This window comes from Ambystoma mexicanum, chromosome 5q (assembly GCF_040938575.1).
Source record: "Ambystoma mexicanum isolate Mex_15411 chromosome 5q, UKY_AmexF1_1, whole genome shotgun sequence".
NCBI classification, from domain to species: domain Eukaryota; kingdom Metazoa; phylum Chordata; class Amphibia; order Caudata; family Ambystomatidae; genus Ambystoma; species Ambystoma mexicanum.
The window spans coordinates 465,465,158-465,481,796 of record NC_090933.1 but is presented as its reverse complement, the minus strand read 5'-3'; positions in this window follow the sequence as shown (position 1 = coordinate 465,481,796).

Below are 16,639 nucleotides of genomic sequence, written 5' to 3'. Positions count from 1 at the left end.
GATGGCACACTATTGTGCCCAGTAGATGCCCAGTATACAGTGATAACTCACAATATTTAGCATGTCTCACCCTCACCCGAGGCTGTATGGTGGATAATAACGTATTGCTAATGGCAACTAAATCTGATATCTTCTTTGGATATTCCTTCACACTTATCTTTTGAATTGCCCAGATCCATGGGAACAAAACTTGTGCATTTAAACAAAGCCAGGAACCTGGAGATGATCTTTGACTTGCAACTCTTCTTTTACCCTACAAGTAGATGCTGCAACCCCAAAGAACACTCTGAACTTCAAATGCAAAAGACAATCTTATTTTTGTGACATATCTCACAACGTTGTGGTAATTAGAGCGCTGATAGATTTCAAGGCTTGACTAGTGCACCCATATCTACCTAGGGTCCCCTACAAGATAATTCACCAATAGCAACTCCTTATGAGCAAAGTGACCAGGATGACCTCGATGCTCAACATATGCAAGCACATTTCCCAAGCCTTATTGGCTCTAAACTGGCTACCTAAGAAACATAAACTTGGACTCAAGACACCCAGCTTTGCACACTGTGCAGCAAGTGGAAAGTCCCAAGTTGCACTTCCAAAAGTGTAAACGCTCAAGACTCCTCATATTGGTTTTAGGTAGAAGACCTATCAGGCCCCCATGTTAGCGAGACTCAAACACTTTGGTAAAACATGATCAATCGAAGGCTACGTTCTGTAACAGATTTAAAGACACAGCGCACTCCAGGCCATGACTCTTTCCACTGGCAAGGGATGTGGCGCACAATAAAAACGCTTTCAAGTTTATTAATTTCAGATTTTGCTTAAAGAAGGCACCCAACCCGTCTCACACCGCCCTTGACAAACACCAAGTGTCGCAATGGACCATGAACCAGGCCGGTGTATCATAATGAAATATTTATTTATAAATTCAAAGGCAAAATCAAACAAATAAAATTTAGGGCAGCAATCACCAGTGGGGGTGATAGATACAGTAAAATGGTATAATACAAATAATTTAGCTTTCTGACATTTGACACGTAAGTTTAAATGGGTGGGGAAACAAAGTCACTTTTTGGTCATACTTATATATGGCACAACTGTTAGGCACTCCCCCAAATACTTTCTGACCAAGTTTTGTGTGGGTGGAAAGGAGCGGCAAGTAGTAAAATGAAAACTCTTGAAAAATGAGCAAAATGGCACTCGGAATTCACTGGATAGTTAGAGGGCAGTTTACATATGCAGTACAATGGATAGGACAGGAATGTGTGCGACTGTACTAAAGAGGCAAGAAAGCTTACAAACTACTAGGCGGGGAACTAAAGCAACATGAATACAGGTGAGGAAATCGACTTTGAAAAGGAAAACAGTGCAGCAAAAATCACAGGTGGCAAAGTTGCAATTTCTTTTTCTACACAGATTTGAAACAATCAAACAACTAAGAAACTAGTCTAAACAATCAAAATCGGAAATTGTTTGTTGTGATGAAGGACAAAGGCACATAGCAGATAGATCCTGAAGAGAAGGGAGAACTCTTATGGGGTGACAGTATGGGTTTCTTTATTGGAAATGAAAATCAGATTGTATAATGAAAGCAATCACACAGCCAAAAAACGGTTTTGTTAACAAACTGATTTGTTCTACTGAGACTATTTTAGTGGCTATATTATTAAAGAAATCCACTGCACACAAGTAGGTTAATTTGCAAGTTTAATCAATTTGTGCCACGCACGTCCTTATATGGTCATTAATAAATATATCTCAAAAATGGTGCTGAGGACTTACACAACTAGCTTAAAGGATTTGAAAAGAATTACACTAACAGATATATACTACACAGATTCTTCTAAGGACCGGATAAACAGAGGATGCTAGCAGTTTGGGAAGTTACTAGGATTCTTATGGGGGTTTTATAGGGTTTGGACAAAATGAAAGGTAACAGAGCGGTGTATGCAGATTTTTGGTACTGAGGTGGGTGATACTTACACAATACGCTTGAGTGGGGTATTTTGGATAGCTAACCATTTCTCTGGACAGCTAGGCCAGGGTCTGGTCACTGGGCAGCAGATGGGCTCTTCTTTATGGGAACAGCTCGACAAAAGGGGTCTGGCCTCTAGATTCTCCCAAAGAGGATCAGCGGCCTCTATGATTTTCTCCCTGGATATGTGGGCCTGCCTGGATCTAGATGGGTGGTTCTACCTGGATCTAGATCGTAATAGGTGGTTCTGCCTGGATCTGGATCGGCTACCTCTGGAGTCTTGGAGTTTTGCAGGGTGAATTTTGAATGTCTGGATTTTTTAATATCCTGAATCTCCCTATGCCTCCTTCTTATATAGGCAGGATGACATCAGAGAATTTTTACAATGTGGGCAGAAGTAATCTGACCATACCCCTTGGATGGGATAGGTCAGGCTATGGGTGTCCCCTCCTCCCTGTGGGCGGATTGGTTCCAAGGAAGTGACATCACATTAAGTGTGTGTGTTTGTGTGTTTTATGACTTGCTTTGTTTCACCACAGTTACTTTTACAAAATTAAGTTATGGAGCAAAAGCCTTATATTTACAATCCTCACCAGCATAAAAATCAGATAGGCTGAACCCATATTTCACAAGAAATATGCCAGTACAAACGCCAAGTTTGTGCAATGCTACTTCGCCCTTTGGGCACCATTTCGCAATTTTTCACGGGAAACATTTTATCTAAAATTTGACAAATGGCTACATATAAGCCTAATAATGTCTGGCATATTTTCTCCAAATGTAATATCTGTGCCATTTACGCTTTTCCCAGAAATCCCCTTTTATGGCCTTTCACGCCACCCACATGCCAGGAAGACACACATAGTCTTATTTTGCTTGTACACATTTTACATGAAAACTGTCATAATCTCACATTACTGCTTATTCAGATTACTGAAATAAATGTCTAAATGTAAAAAGTCTTTAAATGAAATGTGCTGGATTTGTCCCCAAATGTGGCCTGTATTTCCAACCCCCCCAGCCAAATGCCTTCCCTTGGTCAGCTTGCACAGGGGTTGCCATGACTCCCCCTTTAAAGTCCTCCAGTCTGAATGGGCATGACTCTTCCTTTGTTCTTTTGAGCATGTCTGCCATGTAGTCTGAGGCAACCTGTAAATATCACACTTGTCAGGTTCATAGAACAGGGCCCCTTCCCTGGCAGTATCAGTTCACGGGGGAGGTGTGACATTGGCCTTTGAACCAAACTGGTCTGACAGGATGTGGAAGTTTTTTGTTTTTATTTAAGGGGAACAACACAGAGCACAATATACATATGTCTTTTCTGCCCCCTTCCCAAATGTACAGTTGTGATTCTGTGCAAGCTACAATATTATTTCCCATTTAGTTTTCACAATGTAATTTCACTGCTTTGCAAAAGCAGGTTTACACGGGTTCATATTTTTTTTTCCACATGTTCATTTCACAAAAGGTGGTTTTCTCTGCATTTAATTTCTGAAGGCTTTTTATAGCTCTGGTCATTTTACACAGGGATATATATGTTTGTAAAATGGGTTCTTGGTAACTGACATATTGCAAGAGAGAGAGAGAGAGAGCTTCCTTTGAAGTACTTTGTGTGGGTTAATTTGTTTCCAAAAGTACATTTCAGTAGAAATCCAAATTATTTGCATTTCAAGTGATTTCCCAGTACACCAGTTGCTCTGGGAAAGTTTTTGCCTCACTCTTTCTACTCAGCAGAAATATAAAATGCCAGGAGGGATTTCCATGAAGGGCACAACTTAAGGCAAACAAAATCAAGAGTAAATTGTAAAGCCGTCTTGGGTGTCATGTTTGTCATGTGTGCATTTTTAGTATTCAGCCTGAAAAAGGTGATGTCGTTCTGAGCATAGGTCATTTTCTGCTGGATTTAGATGAAAGAAGCAAATGCAGCCATTCTTTGTAGTGGAAGTGTTTAAAGCTTGCAACCCCTGTGGAAAGAAAGCACAGATGCTTTTGGGTGAAATGTGGAAATGTGGTTTTTGTTGTAGGGGGGGTTTCTATTGGGGCTGGCAAATGTACAACAAAATTCCCTGGAACAACTTGAGCGCAGACCCAGAGATAATTATGTAAGCACATTTGTCCAACAAAACCAAGCCTGGTGGGGATCTGTTTTATTGAAGAGTTTTCCCATTATTGATTGGGTGGGCACAGAAAGTAGACTCTTAGGGTCTAATTGACAGACACATTTTGTATTGGTAAAACCCCATTGGAAAACATCCTATAGCCAATTAACAAAGGGCGATTTTGTTGAAATTCAAACTCAACAACATTGCTTCAAATGTGAATAAAACTACAGTGTGTAAAGTAATTGGGTACTCCAATTTCTGATTTCCAACCCCAACATTCCCTAATGGATGGGGTGCATAGAAAACAAAATTCCCACCTGTTCATTCTTTATCAGACCCTGACTTAAAACTGAGGAATGATGAATGCAAACTGTATATCAGGGTTTCTGTGCTGTGGCAGAAACGTGTCCCTGATCTGAAAAGCACACTCTCTACAGGGAATGAGGAAGTGACTTCTGAAAGAGGAGAGACTGGGCATAGCATTCTGGTGAAGGAAGGTTTCCAAATATATCTAAAAATGTTTTGATTTTAAACATCTGTTTTGCTCCAACACTTCTCACATTGCTAGTGTGCAGGGGGATAACACAAATACTAAGTGCTGCACGGGTCAAATTGTTTCTGAAAATAAGAAAGTGGTGCATATTATTGAAATTACACTTTATATAAAGTAGAGTGTCAAGTATCTTATCTGGGCATGTTTCAAGGTGCCACATGCTGTTAAAAGTGAACCCCAGGCAAAGTTTTTTGATTGTACTTCTTATGGGGCTGAAGAGTTTGTTATCTGTGTTCTCTTGAACCAACTAATATATTTGGATACCTTCTTCTTACACCAGAATGCTGAGCTCATTCTCTCGTAAATGTATTCCTATTAGGACTTAGGAATTCATTATTAGGAAAGAAAAGCATTTAGGCCATGGAGTGAGGTGGTGTGATCTGTGATTGTATGCATCTTCATTTTCCTATTCTGTAATAAATATAAATTCTTTCTGTACACCGGCCTGGTTCTTGACTTATCTGTCACACAGGGGTGAGGGATCTATGTGGTACGATATGAAACTCAGACTGGACTAGATTGAACCAAAAAAGAATATTGGTGTGGTGCTTTTGATTGGCGAGGGAGAGAATTCCCTGTATCGATGGTTGCCGTATAAATATCCCTAATAAACTACACTCCTCGAACGCAGTATCAAACAGCACAGTGCTCCGCTTTGATCCTAACACAATGCCACCTAGATAAACACCATTTATCATGATCGGTCAGGGTTTGACCTGCAAGCACAGTCCCCAGAACCCTGTTTTGACACTGTCGAACCACCCAAGATAAAGAACCAGTTAATGTTGAGAGGTGCAGAACCCCCGGTCCCCGTTTGAGACCATACTGGCTGATATGCCCGTTTTTGCACCGGTTTCTAACAAGACACATTGCTGCAATTTCTAGCCTATGCACCAATGTTCAGGTACCCAGAATGCTGCTTCATATATTTTCTGTGATCTTGCAACAAGGGTGTCTTAAACTGTTTTAGATAGTTATTTCTATATTGGTTTATGTAATCGAAGTATATGTATTTGTAGGGCACCTTGATTGGGCATTTTATTTTTTGGAGTCTTTGTATTATTACAGTTGAGGTTGCTACTGTTGACAAATGTGCACCCCTCTTAAGAGTGTAGCCGCCCCTCGCCCCATGTTACCACAAAATGCAAAGGAGATATATTTCTTGACTATTCCTGCTTCATCTTTATGATTGTGATCACTATTGGTTTGTAGTAGTGTGAGGATGGCTAGGCAGTTTAGCCATTACTCATCCCAGTTCTCCAGCAGCGCAGTGGTTATTTCGTCACATAAAGATCTCCAGAGATCTTTCTGCAAACGGCATATTTATGTTATAACTCTGGCTGTGCTGTCTCTGATTTTCATTCTTACGCAGTCACTAAAACAAGAACCGTTTAATTGGGTAATAATACTTCTGTTATTTGCAAAGCTTTGAAACTACTGGAAACCAGAGTTCAACAAGGCAGTGCTGGCATAAATGAGAGTGCCATGAAGGTGACATGAGGTAAAGCATTGTTCCCCGAAAATTGTGATGCAAGTTTTAAAATGCAATGCCAATGATCTTTTTCTGGTGCAATACTGGCATTACTTTTTTGAGACTGGTATCTACAATTTTTTCTAGAAATACAAAGGCAAGAATGATAATGTGCTCTCTACAACAAAACTCTCGTGGTTTTAATGAATCCAGTGACATATATTTCTAGTGTCAATATAGGTAACCTCTTGTGTTTTACTTAGACAAGACGGTTGTTACAGTTTCCTATAGACAATCATATCAGTGTTGTCTCAAGAAATTTGCGATGCCTGTTCATAAAAGCGTGTGCAAGTGCTGTATCAGGAAACAACATTAAAATGCTAGCTTGGTTATATGTTTTGCGGGGGCAACCCAGGCATTGCAGTGTTTAGAATGGCACCATACACTTCTGGAGAGAAGCAGATGCATGTTTGATTGACATGGTACAAATATATATCAAGCTACTCTACATTCCGTTTTCTCTTGTTATTTATTGTATTTATTATTATTTGTTTATAGTTCAATTAGAACTTTATTATTGTTTATTTTATTGATTTCGCTAAAAAAATGCAACCTTTTAGAACATTAACAAAACAATCATCACAAACATAATCGTATCATATACACATATAATCCAATACATTTTAAGATGAGATAACACTTGAGTGTATCGTGAGTAAAAATCTAATAACATTCATCAATTAATCCTGGCATAATTTTAACGACAATTCATGTAGTGTAAACATCATATAATCGATTTCTGCAAATCACTATTTTTCATGCACTTTTCAGATAAGCAAATAAATAGTTCTGATCTGTATTGTTGGTGACCTGGCATACAGGGATTTGGAATATTTTTGTTTCTCTACATTACAGCCTGTAAATCCTTTGGTTTCTTTCCAATGCAATATTAGCCAAAGTAAAATCCACCTGTCAATTAATCAGTTTATTCTGAATGTCAAATTAAGATCACCTGTATCAAAAAATGTTCCAGCTTTGCACATACTCTTGAGTCTTTTGCTTGCATTAGAGAAAAACATGCTGCACAGCACTGTCTAAAATGCATTAATCCTAAAAGTGGTAATATAACACATTTGCGAGTTATATCATAGAGAGGACAAAAAAGCAACATAGGTTTATTTGATTCTATGAATGTATTATCACATGAAGGGACAATTGATTTAGCATTCCTCTATGCTTGAGCGTCTAACGCCAGAGGTAGTTGGTGAAATCTTACTCTGGTTATCAGTTTCCACGCATAGCTGTTAGACACCAAAGTTAGATAATTTACTGTTTTCAGATCTAAACTATGTTGGAGGGCATACCCCTGCGCCATGTGGATGTTGCCTCATAATAATTTAATCCTGGGGTTACCGCTTGACCACCAAAAGGTGTAAAAGAAGTGCAGTATACCCATGTTGCATTGTTTTGCGGTCCAGCAACATACTCAAGCTGTGCAAAATAAATGCAAGTTTGTATGAAAGTTATTTAAAAAATATATATATTTATCTATACTATTTTAATGATATACATGATCTCCAAGATGTGGAATTTTCGAGTTACATACCAACAGAAACACATAAACAATATAATAATTCAATAGTATCAACAAAATACATACATAATAAAGAAAAATATATAAAGTGCAAATAGTAGCAGCAAGAAAATCTCCAAAGTGCTGTGTGCTAAACATCAAATTAAAATACACAATTCATATCCTCATAACCCAATTTAATGACCTAATAAGCCAGGAGTCTTCTATAAGAGACAATTTTCCCAATCTCATACTATTATTGTCGTCAAACAAAGAGCTCATAAAGGGATACTACAGAGTTGCCCTTTTTCTAGGAGTTCTGAGATCAGCCTATTTATGAAATGCACCTCGTGATAACATCAAGTCACGGCAGCAGGCGGACCATTTTGGATTCAACTGATGGGCATGACCCTAAACTGCCTGCACCTATTCTTCATGTTTTAAAATACTTTTTGCAATCTTAATCATCTGGGAAGGGCAGCAATCTGGAAATGCATCCCAACATTCCCCCCTTTAGTTAATCATTCAGTAACTAACATTTCCCTTTCTCTCTCTCTATCCACGTCATCCTTAGGTACCCATGCCTTACACACGTGGCACAACCTAGTTCCATCTTGTGCATATTTCTCTAGAGTACATGTAAGGTATGTACAATCCCCATCGCTCGCTAAATCCACCCGCTGTTCGGAATAATGTTGGCACAACATCGAAGCATCATCTGACATGTGCAGAACAACACCAACAGGAACACCACGATCGGGAACAAGATCTTCACCAGTGCCCCAAGCCAATGTATCCAACCAATCTTCAGCCTCAACACTGCTTCACTCTCCATAACAGTCTTTAAATTTGTAACATGACAACCAATCTTTTTGCACATGACCCCTTCCATCGCTGTCAGAAAATCCAAGACGTACCGGTTATGAAGCAATACTAACTGGATCACCCTTAGCTCACCCTTAATAGCATTGAGGCCTAATTTGTTTAATTCACCAACTGGATCACTTCCCATCAAATAATCTTCAAACACTTAGCATTCGCAGCAGCCTGGATTCTTGTAGTCAAGAGTGACATGAAGAATACTTCAGTTTTAGTGTACAACCTATATTTGTCTGGAATTGCTTTGAACAACTTGGATGATTCTTCCGACAAATAGTTTGATCTTCTTCTGAACTTCATTGACCGCTTCCTTTTCTTCACCTGGGTGGGTTGGATGGAGGATGGAACGGATTGGGATCACTCATGCTTGGAAGCTATTGTCAAGTGTACATCTGGCACCACTAAGATAGCCGAGTGCAAGGTTGTAAGTGCACATGTTTCTCGCCAGGAATTTGCAGGTATGCTTGTTGGCCACACACCCAGTACATGTCCATTAATGTTGTTGTTCCTTGTGCAAGATCTGGAAAAAACAGTGTCTTGTTGCACTTCCTGTTGGTGCCTACTGCCCCCCTCCCATGCCCTCACAAATAGAACTGATATTCATCTGCTTGTTGCACTTTTACTAGAGTTTTATGTGCTTTAGTCAATGTTAGTTTAAGTATATATGCCGTCCATATCGCAAAACAATTCTTATTGATGTTCCATATTACTTCTTCTCCAAACACTGCCAACCCCCCTGATGGACAGCTCACCACTGCTTTCTCCCACCTGTTTGACACAGACAGCACTCTTTCCAGTTTTAACATGGAGTGGCGGCTTTCATTGAGAGGCACTGTCATCCTTGCCACATTTCTCTTCATCTCTGTCCATTAACACCACTTGTACCTTGTACCCATGGAATAAACTGTGAACCCGACACAGCACTAAGTGCACCAGACACTGAGCCTCTAAGAGCAATGTATTTTGGGGTACTAGCATTCTGCGTGCCCCAGATGCACGGGGGATGTGGGAGCAACATAACAACTCCGGTTGTACCTCTGTTTCCCTACCGAGTTCATGTAACAATACCACATGTTATACATTCTGGGTGGTGCATACTAGAAATTGTATCAAATACTACACGGGTACTGGTCATATCCTTTTTCTTCATCTAGACCCCTTTTCACTTGTATTTTTAAATTCCATATGAAAGTATTGTGCATTCTCATCCATTTAACATTGGCTACTGTAGTTAAATATCAATCACTTGGTGTTGTGGCTTCGAACAATTTATGGTGACCGGCATGCATCCATTTAAAGCACTGCACCCCCACCCTCCTTTATATGGCCTGCCCATATAACTGAACTAGACATATAAAAAAATAAACCAACGACAAAACCATGTGTGCCCTGAGGCCCATGGACATGCACCGCTATACAATAAAAAAAGAAAATAAATAAATAAAATAAATAAACGTCAGTGGAAGCAATATTGTAGTGCAACCTCGTTGTGAGCACATACTGTTAACACCATTAAAACATACACTCCTTTGTATATACATAATGTCCAAATGTTTCTCTCAAAAAATGATACTTTAAAAAGGAAAAACAGAAAAAGGAAAGAAAGCACCACTTAATGATTACTAAACTGCAATTCTTACTGTAATCACTGAAACCCAGGTTTCGAGAGAATACACCTGAATTAAATACTGAGATAAAATGCTTAAAGTTGGTGGTAACATTGGGGGTGATTTCCTAACATCAGACAAATGCACTCAATACCGCAAATTCTTTTACTTTGACAGCAAGGGGAGTAGCATACACCACTGTGTACAGACCATTGTAACAGTTTTCACTCCACCATCTAACAAAATTGTTTACATAAACCTTATCATTAGGAAATAATTGCGAAGGTGGCGAGTTTGCATAGTCTGGTGTGGTGTCTTCCGATCGTCGTGGATCAAGCTGGTGAGAAAGGTATTTAATACACTTTGTTAACTGAGTTAAGTATGGATGGAATTCATGCACCAGAATCAACACAGCCTTGTGAGCATCAGAAGAACTATGCGCAGGGGATAGTGATGTATGCATATGTCTCCCCTTTGCTATTTCATGAGGGGAGAGGTGATGGTCCTTACAGGGCTGAGTCCTCACACTGAAAAAGGCCAAAGGGAGACAATGTACCCAGTTCCTTTTCATTGTGGCAAAGAGATTTGATAACTCAGTTTTAAGTAATCCATTCATCCTTTCTACAAATCTGTTCGCCTGAGGTGATAAAAAAACACTGTTTGTGCATTATTCATAAAAGAGCTGCAATCTCCTTGAACAGCTCAATGAAGAAGTATGTGCCATTGTCACTTTAAAGAGTATCACACACTCCCCATTGGGGAAACACTTCTCTCAGCAGAAATCTGGCAACTGATTTAACATCGGGATGTGTACATGGACCTGCCTCAATCCAATGAGAAAAAGGACACCTACCACCACTAAATAATGTTAAGAGTTACATCTTTGTCCCATATCGGAATGGACCTATTGGGCATGGCAGGGTACCCTGCAGGGTTTTCAATGTTTGTCCAGCACACTATACAATTAGATGTAAACATGGATAGCAATTCCTGAATATTAGGTACATACCAATCCTCTTGGAGATCTGCTGCAATATGCTGTTTGGATAAATGGGAGGGGTAGTGAAGTTGGTCAAATTCCACTATCGCCAATGCTTGGTGCATCACTACCTTCCCTGTATTTGTCTCCATATCAAATCAGTCGGAGGTTGCACACCCCCCCCTTTGCCACGCCAACTTCTCAATCTGTGGCACCTTCCCTTCAATCTCAATAATGTCGGCCACAGGAAGCGCTGTGTATGGAACTTGCAACTGCATGTTCACAAATACTGGATGTTCAGGTATATCCTGGAGCGGTAAATACGCATCCTGTTTGGCTGCTGTGTCTGCTGCTTGGTTGCAGAGAGCGACAGAATGTGCACCACTCGCATGTTCGGTACATTTAACCACTGCGGCAAGTGCAGGCTGAGAAAGAGCCGCAATTAGTTTATCTAACAATGCTGCATGCTGTACTGCATACCCATCTGCCCTACAGAATCCCCTCCTCATCCATCTTGACAATCCTGAATGATCAATAGTTGTGACATATGCTGAATCAGAATAAATTGTTACTCAGTATCCTTGTGCTGCCTCAAGTGCTTCAATAAGAGCAATTATTTCTGCTGTTTTCGGAGTAACGACCCGGAAGCCTCTGAGCCAGAAAAACATCATATTCTCCAACCACATCACTGCTGCGTACATGGTCACCTCTGCTGCCCCAGTATGTTTGTGACCCATCCACAAAAACACTTCTCCATCATCCAAGGCATAATCACAAACCTTGGCAGTACCATCCTCTGGGCCCTCATTGGTAGTACAGTCATGCACCTCATGATCATCATCAGTTATAGGCTCAGTCAGAAAGGTGGTTGGATTCACTGGTTTACAGCAAACATTATGAACGGTTGGGCTTGACAAAATCACTTCATATGCAGAAGCCCTTTGAGTGGTCAAAGTGGATTTAGACATTTCCAGTTTGCAAAAACAGCATACTCCACGTGCAACGTTAAGGAACAGCCCATGAAAATAGTTGCAGATTTCTCAATAGTAAAGGCAGCAGCAGCCAACGCTTGTTCGTACAGAAACTGTCCTTGCATAACAGAATCCAACATGCCACTGTAATAGGGCAGGGGTTTATGACCCATTGTATTGTTCTGTGTCAGCACAGCAGTCATCATCTGCCCATCAGAATGCAGAGGTAAAACTCTTCAGTGTAAACAAGTGTTGCAGGACAGGAGCAGTAGACATTATGGGGCTGATTCATGGAACAAACGTGCGCCGAAAATCTTCGCGCAAGCAGGCGCAAGCAGGCGCAAGCGTGCGATTCATGGAAGTCCCTGCGCGTGTTTTCCTCGGGATGTGCGCCAAACCCATGCATGGCGCACACGTCACTGCAACATCCCGAAAGACGTGCGCGACGCGCACAGTGAAAGCGCACAACCTCGGCGCATACACTAGAAAGTGGGCGGAACACGGGGCGTAACGCGCGGAATGGGAAACAACTCGCGAAAACAAGGGCGTAACTGGGGATGTACTGCAGGGAAGCAGACGGAACGCCCACACGCACCCGAACCACACGTATTCATGGAATCGAATAGGGCAAAGCCACGCACAGCGAAAGACACGCACAAGCCGAAACACGTCCGCCACACGAAGGCATGTGGTAGCGTCCCTGCGCATTACAAAAGTGGCAACATACAGCAATTGTGCCTGTGCAAGCGGGGCATGTGTATTTCAGGGTTGCGCAGGAAGTTACACACGCGATTGACCGGGGTACGTGTATTCCGGGGGTTCGCGGGAAGTCACACACGCGATCTACGTGTATTTCAGGGGTTCGCGTGAACATTTTCACGCGATCGGGCCTGGAGGAGCGGGCTACGTGTATTTCAGGGGTTCGCGTGAACATTTTCACTCGATCGGGCCTGGGGGAGCGGGCTACGTGTATTTCAGGGGTTTGCATGAACATTTTCACGCGATCGGGCCTGGAGGAGCGGGCTACATGTATTTCAGGGGTTCGCGTGAACATTTTCACGCGATCGGGCCTGGGGGAGCGGGCTACGTGTATTTCAGGGGTTTGCATGAACATTTTCACGCGATCGGGCCTGGGGGAGCGGGCTACGTGTATTTCAGGGGTTCGCGTGAACATTTTCACGGGATCGGGCCTGGGGGAGCGGGCTACGTGTATTTCAGGGCTTCGCGTGAACATTTTCACGCGATCGGGCCTGGGGGAGCGGGCAACATGTATTTCAGGGGTTCGCATGAACTTCTTCACGCGATCGGGCCTGGGGGAGCGGGCTACGTGTATCTCAGGGGTTCGCGTGAACTTTTTCACGCGATCGGGCCTGGGGGAGCGCGGTACCACTCACCGTCTACCTTGCGTGTAGACGAATGCGTAGCCAACACCCGCTGTGAAGTAGTAGCGTGTGAACCCCAACGGATGGAAAACACATGCACCGCACGAAAAGCACGTACAGAACAGTGTAAAGGCACGCGGGATCTCCAAGCCCTGCCAGGGCAACGCCCGTGCGCAAAACGTCACAGACGCGCTTACGCTGTAAGGGCCTTTGGTCCAATGAAATCGCATACGCGTGCTGACGCGCTTACGTGCTAAGGGCCTTTCCTCGATTTTCACGCTGACGTGCAGGATTTTCACGTGCCAAATCACTCCGTATCAAGCTGGCCACGCGAAAACACACGGAAGACCACGCTCCTGCCCAGAAGGCCGAATTACTGCCCCCCAGTGCCCTGAGCAGCCTCCCACGTGCCATCTGCTGCAGCCTGCCTGCCTGCCTGCTGCCACCGTGCCCTGCCATTTGGTGCCTGCACATCAGCCATCTGCAGGGGTCCAGTTGCTGTGTCCACCCCTGCTGGAACAGAAGACTCCCGACTCAGATAACATCGCTCCACAGCCCAGCCCCAGGACCCAGTTGCCCACCCACTCCTGCCCCTGGGGTTGCCATGTCGGACACATCCACATCTGGCACCAGTGGCAACCCCCGGCCAGAGGGGCAGAGGGGCACCAGCTTCACTGCCACCGAAGTTGGTGTCCTGGTGGAGCAAGTCCTGGGGCAGTATGATGCCCTCTTCGGTTCGTCCCGCGCCAACAAGGAAGGACGGGAGAGGATCTGGGCCGACTGTGTGGTTGCCATCAATGCGGAGGGGGTGGCAACCCGCACCATCCAGAAGGTCAAGAAGCGCTGGGAAGACTTGAGGTCCAGGACCCTCATAAAGGCCCGGCGCCTCGTGGAGGGGGGCCGGGGCCGCATGAGTTCCATCCAGATGAGGGTCCTGGAACCCGTACACCCAGCGCTCCACGCCCAGGTCCTTGAGAGGGAGACCCGTCTGGAGTTGAGCGGTAAGTGGCCAAGCATTGCTGTGTGAGACAGGGCATGTTGCAGTGTGCTGGTTGTCTGATACTTGCCTGTATGTGTGACATAGGCCATGTACGCATGTATGTGTGCAGGGACATCATGGTAATGCATGTGCGACCAGTAATGTGTGAACCGCACGGTTGTTGCATGTGTTTAAATGCGACATGGGGAGCCCTATGCAGATTGTACACATGAGAGCATGGCAGTCTCTGTTCCTGGACATGGGTGGGGGTGAGGGATGGGTGCTGATGCCAGGTACATATATGGTATCCATGTCTGTGTGCCTGACCTGCGTGTCTGTGACTTGTGAATGCCATGAATGCATGACACATGTCTGTGACAATGTACAGATTCACTGATGCAGCCTAGTCATCTTTGTATCCACTGTGATTGGGGTGTACGGGGCCCGATGGATGTGACTGAGGTGAAGTGTGTGCATGTGATAGGCATGACCCATGATGCATGTGAGTTCCATTACATTGTATGTTTCGAGAGTCCATTGGACATGTATGTAAATGTCCATGGCATGCACCATGACTGTCACTGTGTGTGTTTTGCCTGGACTGACGCATGTGTTGTGGAGGGACATGATGGAAGTGTATTTTGACAGTGGCACTCATCTGCTATTGCTTCCTGTCTAGGGGACCATTGTACAGTACCCTGATGCTTGTGTTCTATGTCTCCCTCTACGCAGCGGCTAGTGAAGAAGAGGGCGGAGACGGTGCTGTGGAGCAAGGCGGCGGGGATGCCCCCACGGCTGCAGCGGAAGGGGTGGGTGAGCCCCCACAGGGGCCTGCTACGGCGGAAGATGGTAAGGAGCCATCCAGGTTGGTGGTTTCCACAGAGGAGGAGGAGGCCGCCACTGAGGCGCACATGGGGCCTGGTGGGGGCATCCCTGCTGGTGCAAGTGGTGCAGTCCAGGGGCAGGAGGCAGCACAGGTCACCGTGGAGGGGCCTGTGCATGTCGCTGTCCCTGACCCTGTGGGTGCACCACCATGCACCAGCAGGGATGCCCCGTCCCAGGCCCGTCCGCAGGTAGAGGGGATGTCCATGTCATCTGACTCCCCTCCACCTGCCGACGAGGGGACCCCTGGCCGTATGGAGAAGGTCCTGATTGGGGGCGCGATGCGCACGGCTGTGATTCGTGATGCTGTGCGTGCTTCCCAGGAGGAGCACGCACGTCATCACGAAGAGCACCGTGCCGACGTGGCCCAATTGGGATCGTCCATGTTCGGGGGTTTCCTGCATGTGTCGGCCAATCTGGCGGCCCTCTCCTCCTCTGTGGAGACTATACACCAGTCGTTCTCCTTGCCGTCTTCCGGCCCAGATGCCACCAGGGCCCTCTTTGGGCCTGCCCTGACCAATGCAGCCAGCTCGGTGGGGATCCCATCCCTGCCACAGTCGGGAGTCAGTGGTCCAGCAGGGGTGGACACCACAGCAACTGTACCCCAGCAGATGGAGGATGTGCCGGCATCATCAGGCAGGGCACGTGCACGACGGCGTCGGTGGATTCCATCAGCCTGGATGCCGTCGTGCTGGCAGAGGCAGTGGCGTCGGAGGCAGCAGCGGAGTCAACGTGGGAGGCATCATGGCTCGGGGCCATCAACATCGGAGGGGCAGGCATCGGCCGGAGGGCAGGAGGACCCAGGACGGGAAGTGTCTTCCGTGTGGCAGCGGTTGGGCCAGCAGATAGGTGCGGAGCGGCGGCGGGCGGAGGAGGCACGGCTCACAATGGTCAGGGCGGAGAACTCCATGCGGAGGGCCCTGAGGCGGGCCGAGTGCCTCGAGGCAATCCGCAGGGGGTTGGAGGAGGAGACAGCGTAGTCCCTGCAGATCCTCGGGCCATGGAACAGGACCGCCTCCGGGACATCGAACAGGAGTTCGATGATGCCCTGGTCCGGAACACCACGGAGTGAGCCGCTGGACTTGCCCGCCGCCTTTGTATATAGTTATATAGTTAGTGTTAGGTTTCCTTTATTTATATTCTTTATTTGGTTGCGATTGGACAATGCGCCACATTTTTGTATGTAGTTCAGTTTTTAGTTAGTTGTCATAGTTAGATTTCATTTGGTTGGGCTCATGGTCCCGGGATTATCTTGTAAATAGTTCTTCAATGGATTTTTCTATTTT